Source organism: Ischnura elegans, chromosome 2 (genome assembly GCF_921293095.1).
Source record: "Ischnura elegans chromosome 2, ioIscEleg1.1, whole genome shotgun sequence".
In the NCBI taxonomy this organism is placed as follows: Eukaryota; Metazoa; Arthropoda; class Insecta; order Odonata; family Coenagrionidae; genus Ischnura; species Ischnura elegans.
The window spans coordinates 96,647,264-96,674,691 of record NC_060247.1 but is presented as its reverse complement, the minus strand read 5'-3'; the positions used below and the strand labels follow the sequence as shown (position 1 = coordinate 96,674,691).

Sequence of the window (27,428 nt, the reverse complement as noted above, 5' to 3'; positions counted from 1 at the left end):
ATGAATAGCATAAATAGACCGAGGACGGAATAAAGTGACCTTAGCTTCATCTTCCTGCCGATAGCGATTTCCCCCAACTAGAGAGACCCCTTAACTGTCCATAGACATATCGCCGAACAGAAGCTCTTCTCATTAAAGTCCACAGTTCCAAATCTGCGAGATTATAGAGAGGGAAGTCCTTTCAGCATCTCCAAAATACCCCTCGGTACTTCCCCTACACCAATCTTTGGCGGAAACGAGTATTGGAAAAGAGCATAATTCATATCGCCTTGATCTCGAAATGTTCGATTTTTGTGTTAACTACTCCAGTAGCGCTGCCAGGAAATGATTCTTGTGGTTCCATTAAGATCAATGGAAATGGTTATTAGCATGATCTTTGAACTTCAAGTTGAGCTTCTCTACAAGGCTACATTTTAATAAATATTGATAACACTTAATTTATGATATTAACATTGTTTTACATAATTTTCAAAAATACGTCTATTTTCCGATGCTTTCCGAGTTTTAACCGTAAAAGTTTGAACCACTCATCTATTGGCCTACGAGGATCTATAAGCTTCCATATGGACCCAGCTACATTATTAACACACAAGCCATTGCCTACCTCGACTACATAAACACCCGAAAAAAGTCCGACCTAAAAGGAAGATAGATACTACTACACTAGGAAAGAAGTAGAGAAACGTGGGTCACAAATCGTTTAATAAAGTTGGGTCAGGGTGGGCGTGACTCAAGCAAACAATCTTCACGAAGAAAAAACAGTCTCCCTCCATATTTGCCTAGTAAGGGAGACACGGGGTGCACGGTACCGATCAAAATGCTGCTCGATTGGACAAAATGGATTGATTTTTACATTAATAGTTAAACCAAAAGTGGCCGTCGAGGATCCTCAGACCCCCAACCACATTTCGCTATGATATGAGATGCCTGGACTCCCTCTTAACCAGTCTTATATTTTTTTTTCGTAAATTATTTCTCACTTAAAACACTGGGTGTTACGTTGAAATTTTCCGGGTAGATCTCTGTCTCTCGAGTAGGCCTCTGTAGGCATTCACCTCTATCATAAATGTGACAATTTCGCATATAAGAAAACCAGGAGGTAATAATTCCAAATATTAGAAGCAGAAAAATGTTGAAAAGTTTTTTTCTATATTATGCTCTGAATTGTTTTTAAGTCAATGGCTTAGGTTTTAAACAAGTCATGCGTGGTGAAACAAGTCGGTCGAGCGGTAGCCTTTTTTTAAGTCTCGATCCATTACCTTCCTCAACTCGTACAAAACTCCGTCATCGGCCGTGATAAAACCCGAAAAAAACGAAATGCCGACCAAAAAGGAAGATACGTACATACGCACAACAGGAGGAACGCGGAGAAGAAAGCGTGGGCACAGAACGATTCACGAGGAAGCGAAGAAAAATTATTTATAAAGTTAGGATGGGCGCGACAAATAAACAAGCCGAACGGAGCAACGACAGTGAGTCTGCTTCCCAGCAAAGGCGAAGACATGGGAGATGTATGGTGTGAGGAGGCGAGGTCGAAGATCCCGATACGTCTTCCTTTTTATTTGCGTGCCTTTTTTTTCTTATATTTTTTCCGGGATAAAAAAAATGAGGAGAGACGTCCACTTCCCCCCCCCTCCTCCCGCATCCCTCAACCCCCTCCCCCCACATCCTACCACCTCCCCCAACCGCACGCCTGTCTGTCGGTGTGTGTGTGTGAATTTCGCATGTGTTCCGCGTGTGGTGTAGGCGACGTGACGTGTGCGATTGGGAATGTGGGCCGCCTGTCGGCTGTGTTTCGTCGTGGCGTAGGTTAGGGACCCTGTGGCGGCGGCGGCAATATCGGGGGTGGGGTAAGAGAGAGGGGCAGGGAGGAGCAGGAGGCCAGCTGCCCCCCCTCCCCCGCCACCTCTCACTCTCGGCTGGCAGAGGAAGCTGCGAAGTCGAGGAGGGGAAGGGACTCTCAGAACGTAGTACAATTGAGAAGAGATGTTTTGGAAAGGGAGGACCTCATGGCTGGTCTTACTTCGTCTGTCGTACGAGCAGTAATGCCGAAGTTCCTCCAAAGAAAACTCGGCTCCCAGAAGAAATTTGTGAGTTCGAAAATTATTTTAAAATATCTTATCCCCCTTCGATATCGTAACTGACCTACACCAATGAGACTTGCAGAGAGGCAGCTGTTGGTATGAATCTTCACCGAAATTCAGTGTTTTGAAGCTTCACGAACGCTTCAACGAAATTTAAACGCTTCAAAATTATAGGGAAGTCCTCCCTGGCGACGAGCATCGTAACTGACCTACAACGAGGAAATTCTGTGCTTCCTTTGGATAGGCGTCACTTTACCAAAATGTAAATGCTTATAAATATGTAATGAATCCACCCTGCTCACAAAACCTGACCTGGATAAATGATAAGGTACGTTAAATTATGGAAAACTTAGGGATATGCCTAAATTTAAGAGATCAAAATTGTATTCTCCTAGACATCGAAACGGATCTAGAGTAATTTCACTTGAAGCAGATGTTTGATTGTCGAAATCGGAGGCTTTACTGAAATGCTTGAAATTGTTATGCTCTCTTCCCCTTTGGCATTGGAACTGAAGTTTGGCAATGATACTTGGACAGCTGTTGGAATGACCGAGAACAAAGCGCTGGGTGAAAATTCGAATGCTTGAAAATTGGCCGGCAGGCCAACGACACTGACCTACCTCAATGAAACGTAATTATTTGGAGCGACGGTGAAGTCGTTCTCGAGTGCATTCTCGAGCTGTGTTTTAATCCATGCGATCATTAATACCACGTTCTGTTGCACAATTCTGATATTATCAAACAGAGGAATTATAATAGACGAACAGACTGTAAAAATACTAACTTAATCTACCGAGAGGAGGACATTGATTCGACCCCTGATATGGCGTAATTTTTCAGGAAATTACTTTATCCAAGCAGGAGTGCCGCGTGCATTTTTATTGGAGTACAGTAGCTCTGGCTGGAGGGATAACTAAGGATCCCGTAGACAAAGTCATTTATGTTGCCGTTTTCTCTTTATCTATCCTCAAATAATCTTCCCTTTGACTCTCTGCCTACCTGTTTTGGGCGCCAGGACCCATGACTTCGCTAGACAACCGGCAGACAAATAAGTTGGACTAAACCCAAAGAGGACCCACAAATTATCCTCCAATCCCTTCCCTCTCCCCACCTCAGTAACCATAAGCTTCTTGTCCTCCCTGACAGACAAAGAAGTACCCTCAGCAAACCGACCAACCCGGACACAACTAGCCCAACGCCGACAAGCCGACCCAGGGCCACCAACCACGGGCGAATCCAAAGCCTCAGGAGCTTCAGACGCGCGGCAAAGTCCCCCCCTTTTAGTCAAGCCGTCAGGGGCGGCGGGTTTGGCCGTCGTCGTCTACGGTTGGGAAGGGGAGGAGGGTTTGAGCCAAGGGGCCGTGAACATGGTATATAACAGGGAGGAGAGGGAGGGGGGCGAAGAGTGTGGATTGGGCTACGTTGGAGTGTGAGTTGGGATAGGAGGAGTGGTTCAGAGGGAGAGGAAAAAGGGGAGGGCACGGGGGGGGAGAGGCTTGGGTACGCGTCTGAGGCGACGTCGGGGAAGGGCGGGAGGGTGTTGGGGGAGAGAGGGGAAAGAGGGTATTGGGGAGAAGAGAGTCTTGGAGTGAGGCCAATGACCCCAAAAAAATACGGCGGGCTCGGAAAAAAACGCGCGGAAGAAGAGAGGGGGCGGAGAGACGGATTGGGGAGGGGGGGGAGGACGGGTTGCGAAAGGGGAGCGAAGGGGCGGCCAGGGGGGGGATGGGGTGGGCCTCCCCAACCAGTTTTATTTACCGGTGTTTCTGACCTGCCTCACTCACCAATACGTGGTCGCTGCTACTTAACTCCTTTTTTTCCCTCCAACGCTGTGTCTTCCTCCTCCTCCTCAAGTCCTCCTTTCGTCTTCCTTCGCCTCTTCCTCTTGTCTACTCCTCCTCCGCAGTCTCCTTCTGGTTCCACCATGGGCCCCCTGTTCCTAGGCCAGACTCCTCTCTTCCCCAATCCTCTTCGGTCGTCGGGGAAGAAGACGGGTTTCTAGGAGATATCCCGCCCGCCCCTGCCTGCCGTCGCCTCCCCGGCTCACTTTGCGTTGGCGGGAAAGGATGATGTGGAAGCCAGTCTTGTTCACTCTCTCTCGAACGTTCGGAAGATGAGAGAGACCTTTTCGTGGTGCGTACGTACTCCCGAGGCCCGCCGACGCTCTGGCCGACGGTACTAACCGGGGAAGGAAGGGAGGGAAGCGAGAAGGAAGAACTGATGTATATATATATATATATACGTGTATATAAACGATTGGGAAGAGAGAAAAGAAGGGTCTGTGGCTACGGAAGTTTCCGAACGTTGGATAAGGACTGGGCGGAAATGAGTAAAAAGAAAAGGATTGGAAATGAATAAACTTGGAGAGGATTTTTTGAGAGGAAGGAAATTCGTGTTCGGAGAACTTTTTTCCGGATGTTGAATTTCGTGGGTGGGCGAGTAGGGAGAGGCTAGGGCGTGGGTGGTGGGGGACGGGTAGGATAGATAGGTTGGCTAGGACGTCCGCGCTCGGAGCGCGCGCTAGGGGAATTATGGCAGGCGCGGGGAGGGGACTGGGTTGGGTTTGCCTTGGATCTCTAGGCTAGATGAAGCGTCACGGCGAGACGGAGACTAGGATGTTGACTACCACTATTACTACTCCTTTCTGGCCGTCGGCGTGTAAGGGGGGTGAAAAAAAGAGTCCGTGCCGTGAAGAGAGAGGGGATTGGCGAAGGGAGTTTTACACACCATGGGGGGGGGGAGGGATCTCTGGTGGTAGGGGGATATAAGGGGGATAAGTAGAAGTAAAGAGAGAGGATATATATATACATATATGCGGGGGGGGAGGAGAGTATGTGCGAGGGACACAAACGCCAAGGTACATACAAGCAAACACACACATACGATAGAGGGAGTGACAGAAAATCAGGCAAACCTCTTTATATTTTTCCGTCATTGAGCCATTAGGCCAACTTAATCAATGATCCGTCTTACGAGACATCTGGGCTGCGTACTGGTTGAGGTGCCTCTACTCCTTTTTTTCGATTACTCCCAACAACGACGAGCCCTTTTTGATGTGCATGCGAGAGTCGGGGGCCTCAACAGTCTGCCCGTGCCGGGGGCCGCGACTAGAAAAGGCTTTTGCTTTATTTTTTCCCCACCACCACACAAGCGGGGTGCGTAACTGCGTCGTCTTTATTTTTCTGTTTAGTAGTCTTTTATTTTTTTTTAGTTTTCTTCCTTTTTTTCTTCCCTCTCTATTATCATCACCACCATCTCCTAGGCCACCCCTCGACCCTGATTTCTTTTATTTTATCATTCCGCGTTTTATTTTTCTTTTTGTTTTTATTCATTTATCACGAGGAGGGCAGCGTGTCGTACCCCAGTCGTCGGCCATGCAGGCTGTCAGGGAGTGGGGCAGATGGACAGGCAGGCACGCATAGCGTGTCGGGACGGTAGTGTCTGGCTGGCTGCCTCGGAGGGAGCCAGTTCGATGCCCGTCGCCGCCGCGGTGGCCGTGCTCGCGATGTTAGTGGGGTTTTGGAGTCGCCGGCAGATGGGACGGCAGCGGCGTCCGGCGTCCGCTGCTCGTCGGCTGATCGTAGGACTCGCGCCCGGAGGAGAGGATGGGAAGAGGAGCCACTCTCTAGCCACAGGTGCGTCACGTGGTTTTCCCCGACGACGATTGGCAGTCGATATCTTCGCGGGTAGGTCGTTTAATTATTATTGGTTATTTTCTGGTTAAGGTTTTTATTTAACGCGTTGTTAATCACACCCCGACCAGTTCCGAATTGAATTTCCTCCATCAGTTTGCCACAGGGGGACTGCGGAGCGACGAGTAGGATTTCGCGTCTGATTCCTCGAATAGCCGATTTTGGTTGAATAAATTTAATCTTTGTTTTTCCACAATTTTTTTGGTCAAAACACGACCACGGTTTCGACGGTTAACGTTAAATATGGCGTTAATCGTCGAAACCATGGTCGTGTTTTAATAGAACAAACTTTGGAAAAGCAAAGTTTAAATTTATCCATCCAACATTTCTGCAAATTCCACGAAGTATCGCCGAAAATCACCAAATTTAACCAACTTTTGATATGAGGCTAATAGATATTCTTTCTTCAATATTACTATTATAATGTAGCAATGCTATCGCTGCTTTTAAATTATTACTCTATTGATTATGCCATCATGCTACACATTAATATGAGCCCTTTCCCGGCGAATTATCTTTATAGATGTTTTGGCAACATTTTTTTTGTAAAGTACTTGCATTGAAAGTGAAATTTTCTAATGTAAAACTTCTTCGATTAATCATCATGTTCATCATTCGGTCTAGGGCCTATTACTGTATTCGGACCATGAGCCCTGTTCTCTTCCTTCCCCTCCGTTGCTGACCCACCCTCTGGCTTGTTTTTCAGCATCCCCTCTCCACCCAGAAATCCCTCCATCCACACCCCCTGCCGCCGCCTCCTCATCTCCTCCCGCAGTTTCCTGTCCTCTCCTCGCCCTGGCCCAGAACATTCTCATCACTTTTTCTCTCGGTCCATTTCGCTTTCTCCGTTCTCCTCCATACGCACATCTCGAGTGGATCCAGACTACTCGTTGTCCACGTTTCCGCCCCAACGTGAGCGCTACATCTACGGTGTACCGTGCAAGCAGTGGCTTAGCCGGGGGGAGGAAGGGGGTCGGAGGGTTCGGACCCCACCCCCTCCCCCGAAATATAAAAACACAATTATTTTACTTCAAAAATTGAAAAATCATGAATTTACATTATATTTCTTCAACGAATGAGGTTTTTTAGATTATGAAAAGTATTAAAATTAGTTTAAAACCCTCTACTCATTGCCCTGTTTTTCAAAAATTTTCCCTCCCGATTTTGGTCCCCCCGAAAAATTGCGTGCAAGCTACCATCAGGGTGTGTGGCATGAGGTGATGCCGCATGAGACATGCAGCACTCATCCCCGCCATAATCAGAAACTTCTCAACCCATTAAAACCCAATGTGGCTTCCAAGTAATTTCGAAAATGTGTACGTTTTTAGCTCTATTTAGGAAATATTTAAACTACGTATTCTATTGTGCTGTAAAGTTTAATGGTGACATGCGTAGCTGCCACAATAGTTGTGATTGAGTAGGAGATTTTCATTTTTTTTAAATGAGAGATCTTGAAATTTAACTTCTCCCAGAAGCACCTCTAGGTTGGAAAGGGTTAAAGCTATTCCTCGTGTAACCCTTAACTAGCCTCTAAGGCTGGTATATCGACAAAATTAACAAAAAATTAAATTAAACTCTCAACGAAAAATTAGCTTCACAAGCTCAGGGGGGTTAGTAAAAAAGTAACTCGTACTGAACGCAATTTATCTCTCTTCTGATAGCTGATAGCAAACCTTTCACACCCTATCGTTTGCTGTCTTGTCCAGAACTTATTTATGTGCGAGCACGTAATGTCAGTGTTATTTTTCGTCCTGAAAAATTTTCCTTAGTGGTTCACGTTATGAGTTAACAAAGCACAGGGACGTAAAGGGCTAAAAAAATGACCACTATATTGAGAACTTAATATTTTTCACGCTGATTCAAATGAATTTCATTCAAAATGAACAAAATATTACGCTAGATTTTCCGTTAATTGAGTCAGATGTTGCGCTCATTTTTTCAGAAACGACGCCGTTGACCATAGGACACGGTAATCTCACGCTCAGTTCTCCCATAACTTAATGTATCGCTACACAGCTATTTATTTCTACAAACAGGCATCAAAACTCATTAGTTCCCCTCCTTAGCGAAAATCACCCAAAAAATCGAAATATCGCTGCGAGATATTTTTTGACAACCATATCACACACTGCTACATAACCTCTGGTTTTTTTTGGCATGGAGTGAGTACTTGTACCCAACATTCACTGGCCCTCCACAAGCTGTTTTTGCGCATCAAAATAGGATTAAATACACAGGGTTGAGTGTTATTTGTAATATTCATCATAGTGAAAAGGAAGTCAAACCCAATGTAGTAAACATTCCGCAGCTAAGTAGGTGCATACTGAAACACTTAGTGCATATCAACCTCTTTGTACTAAAGTTAAGATTACTTGGAAATAAATTGGTATGAACCAGTTTAGTACCCACAGCGCCTGGAGCACCTGGTGTAAAATCGCATTGGAATCTATTGTGGTCTTGTATCGCTCGTGAGAAAAAATAATTTTTCGAACTCTATACTCTGGAATTTAATTTTCTGATTTTGTGATCATCGTCTTATCTTTCGTTGGTGGTGTCGCTCAAAATGTCATTGGTTTAGCCTAAAGATATTTTACCCTGCACTTCTCTAGATATTCCCTGCATTTGAGCCTATCCTGCCTATGCTTGTCAGTAATGTTTCCTCTTCTTTTCTGATCACATGGGAGACTCTCCACATAAGTCATGATTTAGGACTTAGTAATGTGATCTGGAGATCTAGTTCTTCAGTTCCATTTTACACCTCAATTTGTTTTATACACCACGGATGAAAAACGTAATTTAAAAAAATAATTTGGGTTAGCCGGGATTCGAACTCGGATCTCCCGATTGCTGGTAAGGTATACCACCAGTTACATCACCAAGCCACCATCTTCCAAATGATCATTTCATGGCGAATTTCCTTGGTGTACATAACATTGCACCTGTGCGCGTGACTGCGTACAAAGTGTATTGTTATACATGGTGCTTAATTTGCTGTGATTCGCAACTCTCCGCCTCCATGCACCACCTCCAACCACGCTCTCACGCCTTTATTTAAAAATGTAATCAACTTCGTGCCATGTATCTCTTTAATTCCCTGCCTTCAGCCATCATTTTTTGTAAATAAATTTAATTTGATAGAACATAAGGAGCAATCCATCAACTGCAACAGTTATTATCATTATTTTGCCGTGGGGAATAGGTTTAAAATATCATTTTTACTTATGTGTACCACATCCCCTTTCTTCGGCTCAGGTGCTTGAAGGTGTCAGGTTTTGTTACGCGGCTAACGGTTTATGTCACACGTAGGGCGTGTCCCTATAGAGGTAGCCTATGCGAAGAAACCGGTAGACCAATTATGAAAATTTTATGTGATCACAGACGCCTCTATTAATACTGGTTATGGTTCATTCAATATCATCAGTATAGTGTTCATTTTGTGAGACAGGCCATAGAAGTATTTTTGTCAACAAGTCTTTTTTGCGATGGTGGTTGGCGTAACATGTAGAAACTCCTTCATGATGCACAAAGGTTAAGAAAAGACTTCGCTGTTTCACAAAATAAAATATATTTGCGACCGGTTTCGATACAGCATCCAAGAAATGGCCAGATATCATCATCTGGCCATTTTACGCTGTATCGAAACCGGTCGCAAATATATTTTATTTTGTGAAACAGCGAAGTCTTTTCTAAGTCTTTTTTATTCTGTGCTTTTTTTCCTATTCACTCGTTACAAACCTATGAATCATTTTCCTTCGTTGCCATCGGTAAGATGTATGGCGCAAGTTTCACCATTGAGAAATATTGAGGTGCGAAAATTTGAAAAATAAAATGAGAAATATTTAGTGTCTAATATACCATTATAATTTGGGAATAAATACCGTTTGGGACGATGATCACTATGATGATCAGCTCTGTAATTTTGAACGAGTCATTTTTAGTTTACTGAAATACACACTTTTACCGCTAAAGTAATTTCAAGACTTTATAAAACTCGGTGTTCATTCTCCAATATAACGTAAATTTAGCATTATGTCTTCCCATTTTCCTATGTAAATTCACCAGAATGATAAATATTTTTATCTTTGATGACCTCTCCTCTCTTCGCGGCTCGGTATCCTTTAATTTGGCAATAAAATCCCTTCACAATGTGGCCGTAGTGGAATCTACCTATATATTTGAATGCGTAATTAACTTTTATCATTTCTCAATCCGCCATTATGTTTTGTTGTTGTAAGTCTATTCTCTTGGTCAGAAAAACTCTGCATCTAACATGATAAGGTCTAAAACATGTAATTCTCCGATCTGGAAACAGAGCAGTGATGACTTTCATTGACGCTTCTTTTATTTTTCTTCCAGTTTTAACATTTAGCCGTTCCTTTGGGACGTAAAAGTGGCTGCTTATTTGCGCATGTGCAACAGCCATCGCTATGTTTTTGTTAGCCATCCGTGCAAAAGGCGTGCCGGTGAAAAATAATCCCAGAACAGTTACGGAGACTCCCGTGGGTCAATTGTATGCATGGTTGTAACGTAGCCTTTAATTATTTCTAGCAGCCGACCGTGCTTCTGATTCTAAAATCTGAAATTATCTGGACGCACATGAGAAGGCGGCAGATAAGGCGAATGAGATCCTAGAGGTCATGGACATGGTAATCTTGGAATTTGGCGATAAATAATATAAATTATAATGCTGCTAGTCTTCTCATTATATTTTTCATTGTTACTTTTTTTAACAAACTATGCGTTCATTATGTTCTATCATTAGGTTCAACATATCCGCTGAAGATACATATTTAGCTTTAGAACCTGGGAATCGTTTTCAACGGACTCCATCCATGTTTTCAAAAAAATATGATCCCTTAATGTATTTCACATTGCCTTACGTACTCTATTCATTGTTCATCAGGTTATGCGGTTTTTATTGTAACTCACAATGGCCTCACAAGTAATTTTTTTTAGATTTATACCTTCATTTAACCCTGCCTGCGACTTCGATGTAAGCATTACTTGGTAAGTGAATATTCTCCAGAATATGTTGTTAGATAGCCTTCACTGCGTTTTTCTGTACCCGTTTCTTTTACCCTTTCCCCTACTTTCTAGTGTCCTTTAAGCTTTTTGTTCCGTATAGCATCCGTTCACCCAGTAATTTTAGTTTTTCTAGCCCTCGTCGAGTTGCTTTCTCTGCGATTATACTCCTCATGATAATATACGCGGCCCAAGAAGTACTCAATTTATAAAAATATTGAGTGATAACTAGCAATGTAAATACTATCATGCTCATGGGCCTCTAGAGTTATGGTGCCGCCGACCAAGACCAAAATTATTCTATTTCAGTTAGGATGTTCATGTTTTAATGCATAGAGCATCCTGCCTGAATAGGTATTCAATCCGTAATAAAATACTTTGAAATTCGAACAATCTGATTGTCAGTTTTATCCACAAAATAACCTCTCACTATTGCTCTTTCTGTCATCCATTACCTCTATGTTATGGATTTAATGGAAAGTGCATCAGGTCGCTAAAACTTTTTTCATCGTCGTGAAATTTGATTTCGAATCTGTGGCATGAATTTGGCTTTGCCAGTATTCTCTCCAAACATTTTGTTTTTAATTTTATCGATGGTCTCATTATGATTCTCATTTTGAATTTGGAAATCAGTTTTTTAATACTTATTCACATTTTATGTACGCTATCTTGCAAATCCAGCGTATCACAGTAGCATAAGACATATAATTCCATATTGAAGGTCGTGCTTTAGCGAAAAAAAGCTGTAGTTATATTTGTGTAGTGGTAGAAGTGAGAAAAGGTAATACTCCTAAATATTGACCATAATTATGGTATCTCTTGACAACCTATTATATTATGCATATACCTCTGTCTTGATTTTTAGTCACATTAATAGTCATTATATCTCTAAGCCAACGTTTCTGCAAATGCATTGCCATATTCAGAGTTTCTAAATTTATACTACATAGGCAAACAAGGTAAAATAAAACTACTACTGAACCTTCAAACACTGAAAAAAAAACAAAATGCACGTTCACTAGTGTTTATTGATAGGACCAAAATTCGAGAGGGTCATGCATATGCATAGTATCACAAGCATTGAGGTCGTGTATACCTTTTTATTATTAGTATTCTACCGATTTAGGTAGGTTTCCATGGAGTAAGTACTAAAAAGTGATCTGGGAGCCTTCCTTTCCTTCCAGCACTGCCTTCTTTAATTCACTGTAAGGCCTACTCCCTTTCAATCTATCTAAACATCCTAGATAAAAATCTTAGAATCCTATCTAAAAATCCCAGATTCTCCGTCCGCTACCCCCACTTGCCTAGCTTCCCTAAAAAAAAAACGAATCCTTATTTGCAAGAGTCCACTGAAACCAACCCCTAAATGGTTGTTTTCGCAACTATTTTGATTCGGGGATCGTTTCGGCGACGTCTTCGACGTCCCTCTCCCGTTCCCGTGATTCGTTTCCTTTTTGATTTATCGAGCGCGGAGTGACGTTGCGGAAACGCATATTTGCGACCACGCGGTGCAACTTTTATTTCGCCGCTGACGTCTCGGACCCACTCCGCGTCTTCTTATTATTCTTTTATTTTTCCCCCCCTTCCCTTAAACGCTGACCGAGTGATTTATTCTTTCCCAGCGCTCCGCAAGTCCTTAACGGCACCGCCGCGGATTCATGGGAAGTTTTAACCACCGATGCAGCTTTTAGATACTGACGCGCGCTTTATGTGCTCGCATGTTACATACCCGTGGCTGTTTAACGTCCTCATTCATATCAACGGCCACTTTGCGGTCCTCTGCACGCGTTAATTTTAATTTGCGGGAGGATGTTTCAAGAAGAAAAGGGGCGTTTGGATTGCCTGTATCATCGGCCGGCTCGACAATGACGGAGTGCATGCGTGTAAAAGTGGTTTGTATCCCGTCATAGTTAACACGTTGAAAAAAGTGCTTTATTTCGTGTGTGGCATCACGCTACTATCTCTCTACATCTTGCTTGCTCTCTTGTCTTTATATTGTTCTTGAATGACAATTAGCGTATAACTAATTGAGAATAGAAATCTTTAAGAGTGACACGGAGAGTATCAAATCAGATCCCCACTTTTTGCCAGGTCCGACAGAAACGATAAATAAAGAGAGATATTTTACCGAATGGATAGCCATCGCAATTCATTTTTCCCCAAACAATAAAGGGCTTTAATAAATGCTGGGCGTGATTTCGTTAAAGCATATCCATTATACTTGTAAACGGTTGGTGGTCTAGCCCCCCCGCCACACGCCAATTGAGGCGGCTTGCGGGGTAGTGTGTAGATTTAAATACTGCAGTACGTATTTAAGGTACCGTATTATGTGTATATGTACCTATATGTTTGTAATACCGCAGCCAACATAGCTGTGATACTATAGAAATGTGTGAACATGAAAATTAGAAATTCTCTAGCGTTGCAGTAAAGGATTATGACACCAGTTTTCGTTTTTATTCGATATTACCACCTATAATCTCCAGTAATATCTTATTTTACTTACGTCCGTAGTATGAAAATTTTTATCGATAAAAATGCTGAAACTTCAGCGTCAAAGCGACAAATGATGGATAAGCGATCAAATCATTAGATGATCCCAGAGATGGCTTTGAGATGATTGATATTCCCAAATTTCTGGATCTATTTTTAGAGTTATCTCTTTCAATCTTCGTAATTAGGCGTGAAAGTCGTTGTCCTAAATGTCAAGAATTCGAATTTCATTCAAAGTATTCTTCAAAGTACAAGCTTGACGTTCAGAGAAACTTTATCGAGGTCTAGAGAGGAGAGCCAACCGGCAAATTCCATATGCAGTATATATTTGTCGCTAGTAGGTGTATTGTTATTTTCAGATCTTTTCAATCTCCAGGTATAAAATTAAATCATTTTATTATAGCTCTAAGAAACAAATCATCTAGTGTTGTTTTATTTTGATTACGTCTCAGTATCTTGCATGAATTTAACTTTCTGTTTTGGATTGTACACCATCTCACGAAAGAGTATGCCTCAGTTAAACCTGACATTATATACCGTGGATCCTTTTTTCAACCTAATTTTTTAATAATTCATAATTAATCATAATTTCCTCGCACATAAATAAGAAAAATTGAAGTTTTCGTAAGGTTTCAGACCAGAGTGTAATTGTGCATTCATTTTACATGCTAAGTCTATTTGTACTATATACTTTCTGCATATTATTACCATTAATTGCATTTTATTTTTAACAATTAGCTTCTCAAAATTTTGCCATGAGCTTTTTATCTTAACTAAGCCCATCCGGGAAGAGAATTAATGTCTTACAAAATAGAAATCCAAGTTGTGTACCCTCATGGATTAATTGTCAATAGGGTGGTTTCCTATTATTTTTTTATTGCCTATATCGGAAGATTATTACTCCTGGAGTACGTATTTCACGCTTTTAGATTTTTAAATGACGATATCTATTTTTCGCGATTAAATGAAAAGTGAAAATTTTCAAGCGCGTGAAAACGCGACGGGTAAGGAAATCTCTCCGTGTGACGTATTTCTGGTTCCCCCTCCCGTCTTGTGAGGTGACCTTGATCGAGGCTCTGAGCGCTGATAGGACGCAGGATGCTAGAGGGTAGCTGAGTACCTTGCTGGCTGGTAGCGCTTGGCTTAAAAAAGGTTTATTAATACCTTATCAAACGAAGAAAACTTTCCGACCTTAGCCAGTTTTAATAGGTGATTATTAAGACATGTTTCCCTGAGCTCTGCGCCTCATGCATGCATTGGTAATCTCAGACGATGTATAACTCCTATCTACTCGTATAGAAACTAGGTCCCTGTGACGTCACGTGGAGTGGCATCGCATGGGCGCCAATCTGGCCCTTTTCAAATGAGGATAAAAATGGACCATGGCCATTCATCTAAACCGGTATTTCTAAAACGAAATAATTTGTATATTATGAATACAGTAATGGTGGGTAACAAATCGCAATCAATGCCTTTCGGTTTCTTTGATGAAGGAAACTACCCTATTGGCACCTTACTGAAAATTAAGCACATCAGTAACAATGGTTAATCTGAAGTGTTTTCCCCTATCTTGTGACATATTTTCCCTTGAATTTATACTCTCATACATGATAGTTGTATCTCCCAATATCTTTTCATAAAGGCATAAGTTTGCTAGCAGGGCTTTATCTGGACGCCGACAAAAAAATTTATTTTTTTATTTTTTTTAGAATCAAAATCATTAAGAAGTTCTAAGTCCTATCAAGTATTTCTTGATTATAGATATAAACCTGCGAGTTCGTTTTTAACTTACTTCGTTTTTCCTGGCAGAGTAAACATTTCAAAGAGATAAATTAAAGTCTTTTGATAAAACAAATATGAAAGCAGTGTTGTCTACTAAGCAATGATCTTTAAGTTCCGTTATTTCTCCTTATGATAATTGCGCTAAACTGAAATTAATATGATTCTCAAATAAATTCTACCACAGAATAACTGTGGCGCATTAAAAAAATCTGTGAAATATTTGAGGAATTATATCATTAATAGTATTTTATTGACGGTACAATTGCTTTACGAAGACGCCTGAAAAATGATCATAGCTTCCGTCGCCTTTACTACCTAGATTCATGTTGATATGCACGCAATTGAAATCAAACTACCTTCATACTGTTTTTCTCATACTGCCAACATGTTTTTTATTATTTCTCAATGCCTTTTTGAGAACAGCCTTGAGAAATATCGTCAGTGCGACCGTAAACTATTGCTTAACGGTTCGCCTAGAATGATATGAACTTCTTTCCTCATCCAATTGATTTAGAAATGAATTTTAGCTACCGGAAGACGATAGGGCGAGTTAGAAAATAGGCATTTATATCTTCGTTTCGAGGTCAAAAAAATCGCCATGGTTGGAAGTTTGAGGTTTTACGACATCGTCAGCTATTTCGTCTGTTCTAAAATGAGCCACGCATTTATATATGAACGTTTTCTCGATGTGAAAGCTAAAATTCAACAGATCTCTGAATTCTCATGTATAGACTTTAAACTATTTTGTATTATTTCTCTGAGTTTACTCATTGATGCGACGTCGGCGGAATATTTCGTTGTGTCGAAAACTCGAATTTATGGACAGTTAAAAAGGAATTATAAATAAGACAGTTTTCCTCTCATACCCATGTAGTCTTTTAAATTTCCGTAGTAAGCTTTTCACTTCTTTGTATCATTTGTATCATCTTTGTTCCATTCTTCGGTACTCCTCATCATTTTCTTCAATTGCTCACAAACCTTAGCCAAAAAAATTGGGATTTTTTTCGGATAATAATACAATTATCCGTCATGAGAGATAAACAAAAAAGTTTATCATTTCTCATTAGCCTTGACCTAGTCTCTACCCAGGGTACCTCAAATCCCAATGGGTTCTTTGATCCGTTACAAATAGATTGTTTTGTTAAAGCCCTTGGCTTGAATTCGAGGGGTCTTGCTTCGAGTCTAACTTTAAAGTAAATGATTAATCTGCAGTTGAATTTGCGCACAACTAGTGCACGGGTTAGCTGCGCTTGCAATTGACTATGTGAACATTCACCGCTAACCAGACAACACGTATTTCCTAAAACAACGAGTACTTAGTCAAGCTTCATGCTCATTTTATATAGTTCCGGTATTTTTTTATCATATCTGGAAACTGTTGTACTTGGATTCTATTCTTTACATGGTATATCTCTTTTTATCTTTGGACGTAACAGGAAAAGCGCAAGTGAGAACTAAACCTACGATAGTCGTGCTTGAAAATAGGGTTCTTTCTTTGGTTTTGCCGAGTGGGAGGAATCTATAACATGATACCTAAGCATACCTACGGGAAAAGTTTTTACGCGGAGAGTATAAAGGATATTTCGGGATGGTTATGGGTCATAGATAAGATGTTAGCATCAGAAAAATTAAACATAATAGTTGTGCCAATGAATGGATGTGGTGAAGTTGAAAAGAAGGGAAAGCATAAGTATCATTGAAAAGAGATAGGTTCCGCTCACAACCCTTAGTCGTTTAGTTTGTTTTCATCTCCAAAAGTAGTGAAAAATATTTGCATACTTTATAAAGAGCTATACTTATTTGAGTTTAATATTTTCCGAAACATAACCAGTTTCAAAGGCCACTTGTAAAGCCCACTTCCTTATTTTCCGAATCCTTAAAAATTTGGTCAAATAAAAATATGTCCATCGCGTTAGCCGTTGGATAATTTTGGGTGGAAGTCAATCTATTTTTTGTTTTCCATTTAACTTAGATGATTACACCGGCATGCGACACGTGGACGATGAAATTACTTGAATATGACTGTGCTTGGAATCGCTGAAAGCTTTATTTACCATTCAACACTGTAAAATAATTCAATTCTAGCTATGTACCTTACCATATGAAGGATGAATGTTTTAAGTGAGTAGAAACACTTCACACATGCAACACTCAAACTTAATTCTTCCGACGTATGTTGCAATATAAACAGTCATTCCTAAACGGTCATCATGACAGGTTGGTCTCAAATACTTACAATATGAAATGTACGAAATGGCCTTCATACTTTCTCAAGTGATATTTAGTTCCATTAAATAACTCGGAAAGCATGTTTATTGAGAATGCGTGAAATCTGTAAAAGGAGTGATAGTTATTTGAAAACTTAGTGATTTTTCATTTAGTGCATGAGAATCTACCTCTTGCTGCAACCCGTAATTCTAATAGTAATGTGCGTACTACGTACACGTAAACGATGTATCATTGGAAGACCCTATATAGTTGCAAATGTGAAGAAGATAGTTTATTGTTCTGTTTGTTTATTGTGTGATACTCTTCTCTTCACATATAACCCTTCATTCGTAGTGCCAAACACTCGTTTTGTGTTTACAAAAACTGGTCTTGATACTTTCTACGTCAATTTTTAAACCTCTACTTGGTGCCGGCACGAATCTTCAAACTGGAAATGTGTTGTGGGATCAAAAGATTGAATGTGAAATCTGTACGAATACGAAATTAATGCACTTAATGCGATGGTTAGATCTCATCTCAATCTCATCATCACCAGTGCTTAAATAATCAATTGTTCTTAAAGGCCACTTGAAATTGTAATAAAAGCCGCCGTTCGCCCACCCCCGGTTCCAACGTATTCATGGAGCAGCATGTATGGATATATTGAAGATAGAACTTATTTGTTAAGAGTGAAGGAGAGAGAAGTCTAAAGGGAAACTGAACGTTATGAAAATAGGTTGGGCATCGGATATAAGGAACGCTCACAGATCTCTATGCGGTTGGGTATTCGACGCAGGGGGACAGTCCACAAAGCATACTAATCAATCGGTGGAATACCACGCGAGCGATCATGTCCTCAGTTAACACTCTCTACGCTTGCGTAACATTCGCGACGTATTTTCTATTCGCGGTTCCGCGCACAAGGTCTCTGGGGCAGAGCGACGCCGTCGACGTGCAGCCGAGTGCACGGGCGTCCCCGGCCGTTTTAGGACGACGCCGAGCGCGATATGTTCCCCGCGAGCGGGCCCCCCGTAGCGGCGGCGGCGACGCGGGGCCCCGCGGCTAGGGTGAAAATACGTCTGAATTCAGCCGCACGTATCCTGATCAATTTTTGAAGTAATAATAATGATAATGGAACACAGCAAAGAGCAAATATAGTTGATGCAGCAGTGCCACTAAATCACAACGTTGTGTCTATGGAAAGAGAGAGAAAATACAAAAATATCAAAATTTGTCCGGTGAAGTAAAAAATATTTGAAAGTTGAAAGAAGTCGGCATTCACCCACTAGTCTGTGCGGAGGGAGTTATCACAACGGCTCAAAAGAGAAATTGAAGACTTGGGAATTCAAACACACCTGATTAACCTTGGGCAAAAAGCTGTTTTATTACTGACTTGCCAGATTGTGAGAAGATTCCTGCGCCGGGTATGATCGGACAGTGTAGGATAGCGTAAATTTCTTTACATCCGAGCCTAATCCTAATTTGCCCTTAGGATAGGTTAATATTTCCAGCTGGTTTAATACAGCTGAGAAAGTGCAAAAACGTCGGAATAACAATATTAATAATACATTTTCTTCCATACATACATATGTGAATGCAATATTTTCTTTAAGTAAGGTAGCCTACAAGGAAATGAGCCTGTAATTAGGCTAACTTCAAAAATTATTAAATACTGACATGAGAACATCAAAAATACTAATTACCTGAAGAAAACATAGACGGAATTTTGCGCGTAAAAAAATTCAAAACTTTAGTGACTTATAATGAGTAATAATGTAGTATGAACAGCATATGTGAAATTAAACATAATATACACAATACATACATAGACCCTATACAATAACGTTTCAAAATTATGTGTAATATTGGTATGTAATCGAGTTAAAGTAATCGATAAGAAATGTAATTTTTACTTATAATTGATTTACTCCTGACTATGAAATAGGAACCGTCAATTTCGTAGTAATCGACGATTACTTCACTGACTTCATTGATTTAACTAGGCCTACAGATAACTTCGAAACCCTGAGTATCATAATTTGCCTGGTTCGGCCCAGCCCCCTTTATGCTGTAGCTTACTTATGATGGGTAAAAATATGACCCCCCCTTGTGTTGTTACTGCCGTTATAATTGCATGTATCGCAAGCGCAATTAAAACTTTAGCCATTTCTATGACTCAATCATTCGTCATTTTTACTTCACTATTCGAAAATTTCCAGGTGGTCTCTACCGTCGACAATCTTTCAAGAACTGTAACTTGTTACTGTAATTTTACTGATTACTTTTTAAATCAGTAATTTGTACTCGCAATTGATTACTTTTTGTACGAAGTAAAAATATTGAGCCCAGTTACTTTATCTCAGTACTTCTACCGACACTGGTCGAAACCCAACTATTGTTAACGCATACCCAAACTCAAACATCCAACCAAGTTGTCAAAAAAGGTTTTATTGTGGGATTTGCATGAATTTACTTCCTGGCCATCATGGTGAAATTTCACAAACTTTCCCCCTTACCATTCGGTTTGTTATTACGGGAGCATTGGGCCGGAAATTTTTCGAAAATGCTAAATTGTCCGGGTTTCAAAAGCTTAATGCTCACAATTCAGACGTAAAAAATGCAAGATAGTATCCGAGGACAACTTTTTTTTCTGTTTTGATGAAAAATATGTAATTTTGAGTAAATCTTACAGATATTAAAAATACAAATCTCTGTAAGTACTGATTCCGGTGTAGCAGCGACATAACTCAATGGTGAATCTGCGTTGCCTGATGTATTAAGTGTGCAAATTTTTGCTTTCTACTCTAGCGTTCCCGCATCACTGTTGTAAACCACGATATCACGAGGTCAAGCAAGAGCACGCAGCATATACTACTAAGAAATAAAATACATAATTTAATAAATTTATCTCTTAATTTTTTATTCTTATCAAATGAAAATTTTATTTAAGTTTTAGGATTGTTGGCCATATTTCCCAATTTTTTCTTTCTATGCCCAAAATTCGAAAATTGGTCTTTTTTACAATGCTCGCTTTTCTAATGATTCTTTAATATGAATCCATTGGCATCCGAATTATTAATTTAGTACTAAAATGAATATACATATATGAGTGCTCAAAATATTTCGTGAATACTTAAATGAATACTACAATAAATATTAGTGCATTCTCAGGTACTCAGGTGCGGTAATTTCCTGGATGAGTCTAGGCCCTAATCGTTATGTTTTTTGGTCGGGTATTCATGGTTATCATATTAGTTTTCAGTGCTCATATGGATCGAGAATGGATCCAGGATTTTCTGCGCGTGAGATCACATAGATCTGACCGGGGAACACGTAATTTACGATAAATTTAATCATCTGTTTTGAAAATGTGCGAATTTTGCCTTTATTCAATTTTCTCTTGTTAGGTATACACTGTGGTTGAGGCTCCAAATTGTTCTAAACTAAGCGAACCTTAGCAGCCTTGTGCCTATTTTTTTAATCGTCTGGGGGACCCCCACGTCCACTCTAAATCCGCCAATAATTCGGGTAATCATGTGTTCCAGTAATCATTGGAGAGTCTAAATAATTATTCAGGTACTTGAGTGACAATGAGTGATTGCTTTCTGCCGGGCGACGCAGTGAACGCTACCGGAAGCGCCACGCCGCGGCGTGCCGGCCAATTCAAGGGCAAAAACAATCGACAGTGTTTATGCCGTGCGGTATCGGTGCGGTGTTTCGCAAACTATTTCGCCCCGAACGGAGAGGTTATTTTAGCTTTTTATCAGCGTGCATTGTTTTTAAGTTTGGGTGTGCATGACAAAAGAGTAGGTGGATGTTTTGCAAGTGCCAGATGTAGAATGTAAACATACCCGACAGTTTAGGAAACACCGGTTCCGAATTTGGGTGACTAACGCGATAAAGAAGGTGATAAGGTACTTTACTGGAAGCAAAAGAACTTGAAACAGTCATCACCCAATTGCAGAACTAATAACAATGTGGTTTGCGCGAAGCATCTAGCCGAGGCATAGCACCATTTCGTAAAAACGCTGAATTAACCTCTTTTCTTTGTATTGATCTCACTGAGTCGTGGATTAAAACATTATCAGGACACTTTCCTTATACTAAACTTGACGGAAATGTCCTAGATATCATGTCTAACATTATCAAAGTGCTTTTCATCGGTATAGTAATCATTAAGGAACTTCACGTGATACGAAGTGGATTCTTTCTAACTCAATAAACATGAGTCATATTTACGAGGCTGCGTGCGGACCGGTTGGAAATTACCGGCTGAAAAATTAAGGAAATTATTGCAACACAGGTAGGACTATATCTGCCTCATCTGTAACTTGAAAAATAATGTATTCTGCATGAAATCATAAGTCACAAGTATCGCTGAGGATTCGAGTAAATATTTCCGTGCCCTTATCCGATAACTAACTTACGAAATGTCAGATGCTTAACTATGACTAGAGAAACGTGTTTTTTAAGAAGCTTTATTTTTTATCTAATCAGTCGCTTCTAATCCTCGCAGAGAAACATTGATGCTTAGGCATCATTTATTCCTAATTCCCATTTACTGTATTATAGAGACTATGCGGTTAGAAGAAGAATAACTTCCTAGTGAATTGGAAGTAATAATTTTTTATCATTGAAATGTACCTGCATATTCTGTATACATTGCTTGATAGTATTCAGACGGAACCACTACGACCATCAGTTGGGTATAACGAGTATGCAGAGGAAGAACCATGCAAGTACTACTAGGATAGTGGTCCTAAATCCTTAAGAAGCTACTTTTAAATGATTTTTAGGCTATTTTTTTATTTTTTCCTAGTTTAAGAGGTGAAAGTTATTGGCAGCCACAATGATATCATGACCTAGTTATTCAATGTTGACACTCAAAGCCAAAGTTTGACATTTTTTAGTTGTTTTAAAATTTATAAAATTTATATTCATTCGTTATATAAATTATATCGATGCTTAATTTATAAAAATCTGTCTATACTCCCTATATGACGGGTGTTTCTCTATTTTCTTCTGAAAAAATAATCCTGCGTTTTTTTTTCTCGAAATATAGGTCAACCGCGTACCAAAAGAGTATTTTTGCGATCAAGGACGAAAATATACCCACCTAATAATCACATAGGTCAGGTTCTATGACGACTGGTTAGAATTGACCGTAGAATAGCGTATTATTTACCTTTACTTGAGAATGGTTGGAATTTATAGTATAAGAAATTAGTTCAAAATAACGGTCGATTTTGCTGGTAGCTTTTAATGGAATAATTTTTCAACTATGGTATTAAGACTTGAAGTAAATGTTGAACTATGGATTATAAAACCGTGTAAGAGTGATACGTCATTCATTAATACCCCTCCTCGTGACGCGAGTATTTCACGCTTACCTACAGAGTACGCACTGCTCCTCTTATATCTGCTGAGGAAACGATAAATTTGGCTGATGCTCTCAAATATCACGACATATGCGTGCTCACGATGATATTCGTCAAGACGATTCCGGCGAGGCAAAAAACAAATTGTGACGGATGACTAAGAAATATGATTCACAACCTTGGGCTCCCACACGTTTTCTCAGCAGTACATCCACGATGTTCTAATCCAACACTAAAGCCTGAATCACACGAGCATTTTTTTCCGTCCCTCAGAATGATAGCTCAAGCGATAGTTTTTCAGGGGCCAAAAGAATGATCACTTGACCATTCATTTTCTGAATCAAGCTGTCATTCCCACAGTCCCTTTTCCCATCGTTTTTTCCGTTACTTTCGGTATTCACAACTGTCATGTTAACAAAAGCCCCAGCTTGGCGTTACCATCGCTGTTAACGGCCGTGCGTTTTGATTGGCTCAAGGACGGTACCAGCGACGGTATAAGCGATGGAAAAACCTGGGACCTGCCGAATGATGGAAAAAGGGGATGGAAAACCCACCCTCCGAGCCATCGCAGAAAATGATCGCGTAAAACGGTCATTTTTCCGCCATCATTGGAGTGATCGCTGGAGCTGTCCCTGGAAGAAAAAATGATCATGTGATTCAGGCATAAGCATTTCCTCCTCGTTGTTAGCCTAATTAGAGTATGTTCCATAGCCACCGTGCTGCCTATCTATCCTTTATGGCTGCTAAAATAAGGAAGTTGCACAACCTTATACATCGGTGCGTGAAAGCTCACTTTTCTCCAAAAATAAGGAAAATCATCAACATTTGTCAGCAATTCTAAGGTTAGTTTGATACAGCTCTCCTTTCAGTTCTCTCGTGAGCTAATTTTTTTCTTATGTTATGTCTCATGATATGTTCGAATAATATCTTCCAGCGTATTCCTAAGGTTTCCATCATTTCTCTTTTCTCCCTATGCACCTCCTTATTACTCGCTCGGTCTATCTGTTTGATTTTCCTCATTTTTCTGTAGCACCACATGTCGATTAGTTCCACCCTTGATTTTTATACTGCTGTTATCGTCTATACCTCACTACTATAGAGAAGCATGCGCCAAATTTTATTCCTGATGATTTTTTTCCCGATCCCTATTGTAATACTTTTCCTGCTACATGTATATTCTTATTTTCGTGGAATGACCTCTTCGCCTGAACTACTAGCGATTTTTTCTCTTATTTCTCGCCACAGTTTAATTGATATCCACTTAAAATTATTTTTTTCTTTATAAGGCCCGTGTCTGACATGCCCTCTGTGAAACAGTAGTTCACAGGTGTGTGCATTAGAATGCAGCTTGGGATATTGTATCATCATCGTTGTCCACCAAAAGTACTAATGGTCAGCATCCGTTTTGAGTTCGTTAAGGATAAGCACTACAAATATACATTATCGTAATACATTTTTCTTTCGTGTAAAGGGTAAATTGTGGTGACATGAACAAGACTAAATCTGTATACTTTCCTGAACTCCTGCCCGGAAGTCGGCGATTTCGAATGCTTCTCTGAATAAGAAATTAGGTAAATTTATTAGTTATTGCGATTCAATCCTCTGGTGTTCCTATGGCATTGGTGTATTTCAATAGACATTTCCTCTAATTTGCCATCAATTGAGTTTTTGTCTAAAGGTAGGACAAAATTTCAACCATAACCAGCGCACTGAATGAAGTAAGGTAGTGAATGAGCTGGAGTTCAAAATACAAAATGCAGGTGAGCATACCAAGCACAAGTGCATTGCAGACGTAAGCAGTGAACAGGGAGTTTTAGAGAATTGTTCATTTTCGAACCGATTCATTTCAGAGAACAGCTCATTCTCGCAGTTCAGCTCATTTTGACCCTTATCTATTGTAAACTTATAGTTTGGAAAGTATTGCTGAAATTAAAATATGCTATATTTTTCGCCATAAAACCCACAAATATCTCTTAGGGAGCCGGCTAACTTTATACATTTATTATATTCATAATTAATTCCGCAACTTCCATGTGCTGCGCATGAATTTAATGCACAATAATTAATGCACTCCCTATATTTTATCACCTGATGTACACAATCTTAAAACTATGCTGTAATGACAAGTCTTTATTTTATTGGTTTCAAATACAAGCACATATTCCTAGTTTTTCCTAAAGTTAAGTGACTTATCTGCAATGAGTTACGATACTTTTATCCATTTGCCTCGTATAGGGGCCCATTATCTATACGGCGCGCCCACCGTCCTCTAAATGTGCGCTCTCCATGAAAGGTTAAAGGTAAGTGTGACTCTAAAGTGCTTGATTCACGTCTTCAAAGCTATTCAATCTCTCATATTTTACACTCATTGCCGTGTTTCTCATGCGTTTACTCCTAAGACATTGCCGCCCATCTGAATTGAGTGGTGAGATCAATTCCTTTCCTTTGCTCCTGCCAGTCCTACTATCTTAATCGCTCGAAAGCGTCAGTCGATTTTCTCCAGCGTCTTTGTTTAGCTAGCCTACAGCCTTCATGTTTTTGACACAACGTTTAATCTAATGTCGCCTAATAAATGATGGGAAAGGCATATTTTTTCGCAAGGAGCCCAAAGGGCATTGAAAATAATTATATAATATGCCGGGAAAAAGTTCATTCGCTTAATACACTCTAATGAAGCTGAGCCTATTACCTAGAAATTAAGGGTGGGTTACCTTACAGATGTTGGTTACTTTTCAACTACTCACCTTTTTTGTAAACCAGTTTTCAACATATAGAAAGACACAACCCTACTCAAGTAATAGAATGGATCATCACTTTCCGTGGGTTTAAAAATAGTTTAGATTCACTTCGGCACATTGTGGTACGCCCATCTTCACTAAAATCGTCATGATTTTATTTCATAATGGATACTATTCAAATCATACCCAGTTTTCCACATATCTTCTAAAAAGGTTCAACTCGAATCAAGGACTAGAATAGATCATCACTTGATATATAAAGGTATAAAATAGTTGAGGTTCCCTTACAGCACCTTGTGGTACGCCCAACGTCACTTGCACTTTTTCAACGAAAGTAATAGGATGCGTACTTTTTTCTCCAGCGAGACTACCACTGAGTGATTGGCAGGATGTTATGTTACAGATGACAGGAAACCTCCGTTGAAATTAACCGATTGAAATTCTTTGTATTACCTTTTTTCGCTTACATGGAATTTTAAAATTTGCGTGCAAGGAGAATCTCGCAGGATGATTGGCAGCGTATTCTGTTTCAGACGGGAAAAGAAATACAAACTCAACATGCACCTACGGTCATGATGCGGGCGGACTCAAATTCAGCGAGAATCAGATGCTGCAGTCGATCGTATTTCTATTTTGTGAAACATTTGAAGGGAGCGCGGCGTGGATATCCAAAACCGCTTGCGGATGCCTTCTTAGAAAGCCCACCGCAGAAAAAGTGCGCCGGCGAGTGGTCCCGCCTCACCCCGCGCCTTTATTCGAAGACGAGCCGCTCAAAATCAGGGCATCTAAGGTCCGGTTGCTAAGCTTTCCTCCCAGTTGGGCCGGTCAACGCTTTCAACTTGATGCATTTCAACCGTAATTATTTATATACGCACCGGCATTGTCGGTACACATTCGCATGACTCTTACCCGCCTGGAATGTTTCCGAGCTGGAGATGAAAAACCGTGCCACCATCATTTCGAAACGGTCTGGTCTCTTTCACAGGAGTTCCTTCATAGTCGAAACGATATAAAAGATACGTATCTATGCGAAAAGGTCACCCGGGTGTTCTCATTCTGGGAGTGGCGGCCATAGCCGCGCCAAACGTCTTAATTGACAGCGTCCTCTGAAGGAATCCCAATGCTTCTATTGGGAGAGAGGTGGAAATGTTGAAAGATAAATTTTCCCCGCTGGACGCTCGAAGTTTTTGAGCGCCGACCGGTCTCACGGAGAACGTCTGCTTAAAGGCCAAGCTAACTGATATTGACATTTCATTGCATTTCTGATCGATAGTCCATCCTAATCACACACCCCCTCCCCCAACCCCCGCCTCTCCCGCCATCTTTCCGTCAACAAGAAGTGTGGAGAAATTCTTCGGGAGAGGGAGGGTAGAGGAAAGAAACTCGGTCATCTTGGGAAAGGAGAAAAGGAAAGATAGAAAGGAAGAGGAGAGAATGCAGTGTTTTCCAGAATCATAAACCCATTGTTTGGTCGAATTTCTATTGTTGTAGCTGCGCATAAACGTACATATTTTTTTCTCAAGTTCCAGGCTCTTTTGAAGTACATAAAACTTCATGCTACGGTGGCGTTTATAGATTATATATCTTTTGGTGGAGCCAGATCATAGGTTAAGTACTTTTAATTTAGTTTTTTTCTTTCTCCAGACCTCTATGCTTAATGTTGATTCAGGCCTATACTCCAAAACAATGAATAACATTTTAATTTAGGTCATCCTGTGATATTTTATATTTAAAATAAATGTAAAATGTAAAAAATAATTATTGCACGAAAGTACAAGTTAATGGATAGGAAGCACTACGATAACCCTAACCGGCGCGGCGGCCGGTAGACAGTTAAAACGCTGAAAATTTTCGTTTCGGGGGGGGGGGGTGGCAGCATCACCGGTCCCCATTACATACATACATAACATATTACATATTGCATATTTGTACTGCATAAAATTTTAAATTAGGACATCCTATGATATTTTAATTTTTAAAGTAAATGCGAAATTAAAGAATATATATTTAGAGAAAGTAGAAATTTACGCA

The 27,428-nt window shown here is 40.3% G+C and overlaps 1 long non-coding RNA gene across 2 annotated transcripts in view; it reads right to left on the bottom strand.

The window, feature by feature from the left end:
• Positions 1 to 4,686, bottom strand: part of LOC124174104 — a 200,735-nt gene extending 196,049 nt beyond the window's left edge. For both annotated transcript variants that reach the window (XR_006868861.1, XR_006868860.1), the window contains exon 1: positions 3,869 to 4,686. This is a non-coding gene — a long non-coding RNA (uncharacterized LOC124174104). The remainder of the gene's footprint in view (positions 1 to 3,868) is intronic.
• Positions 4,687 to 27,428: the final 22,742 nt, after the last annotated feature.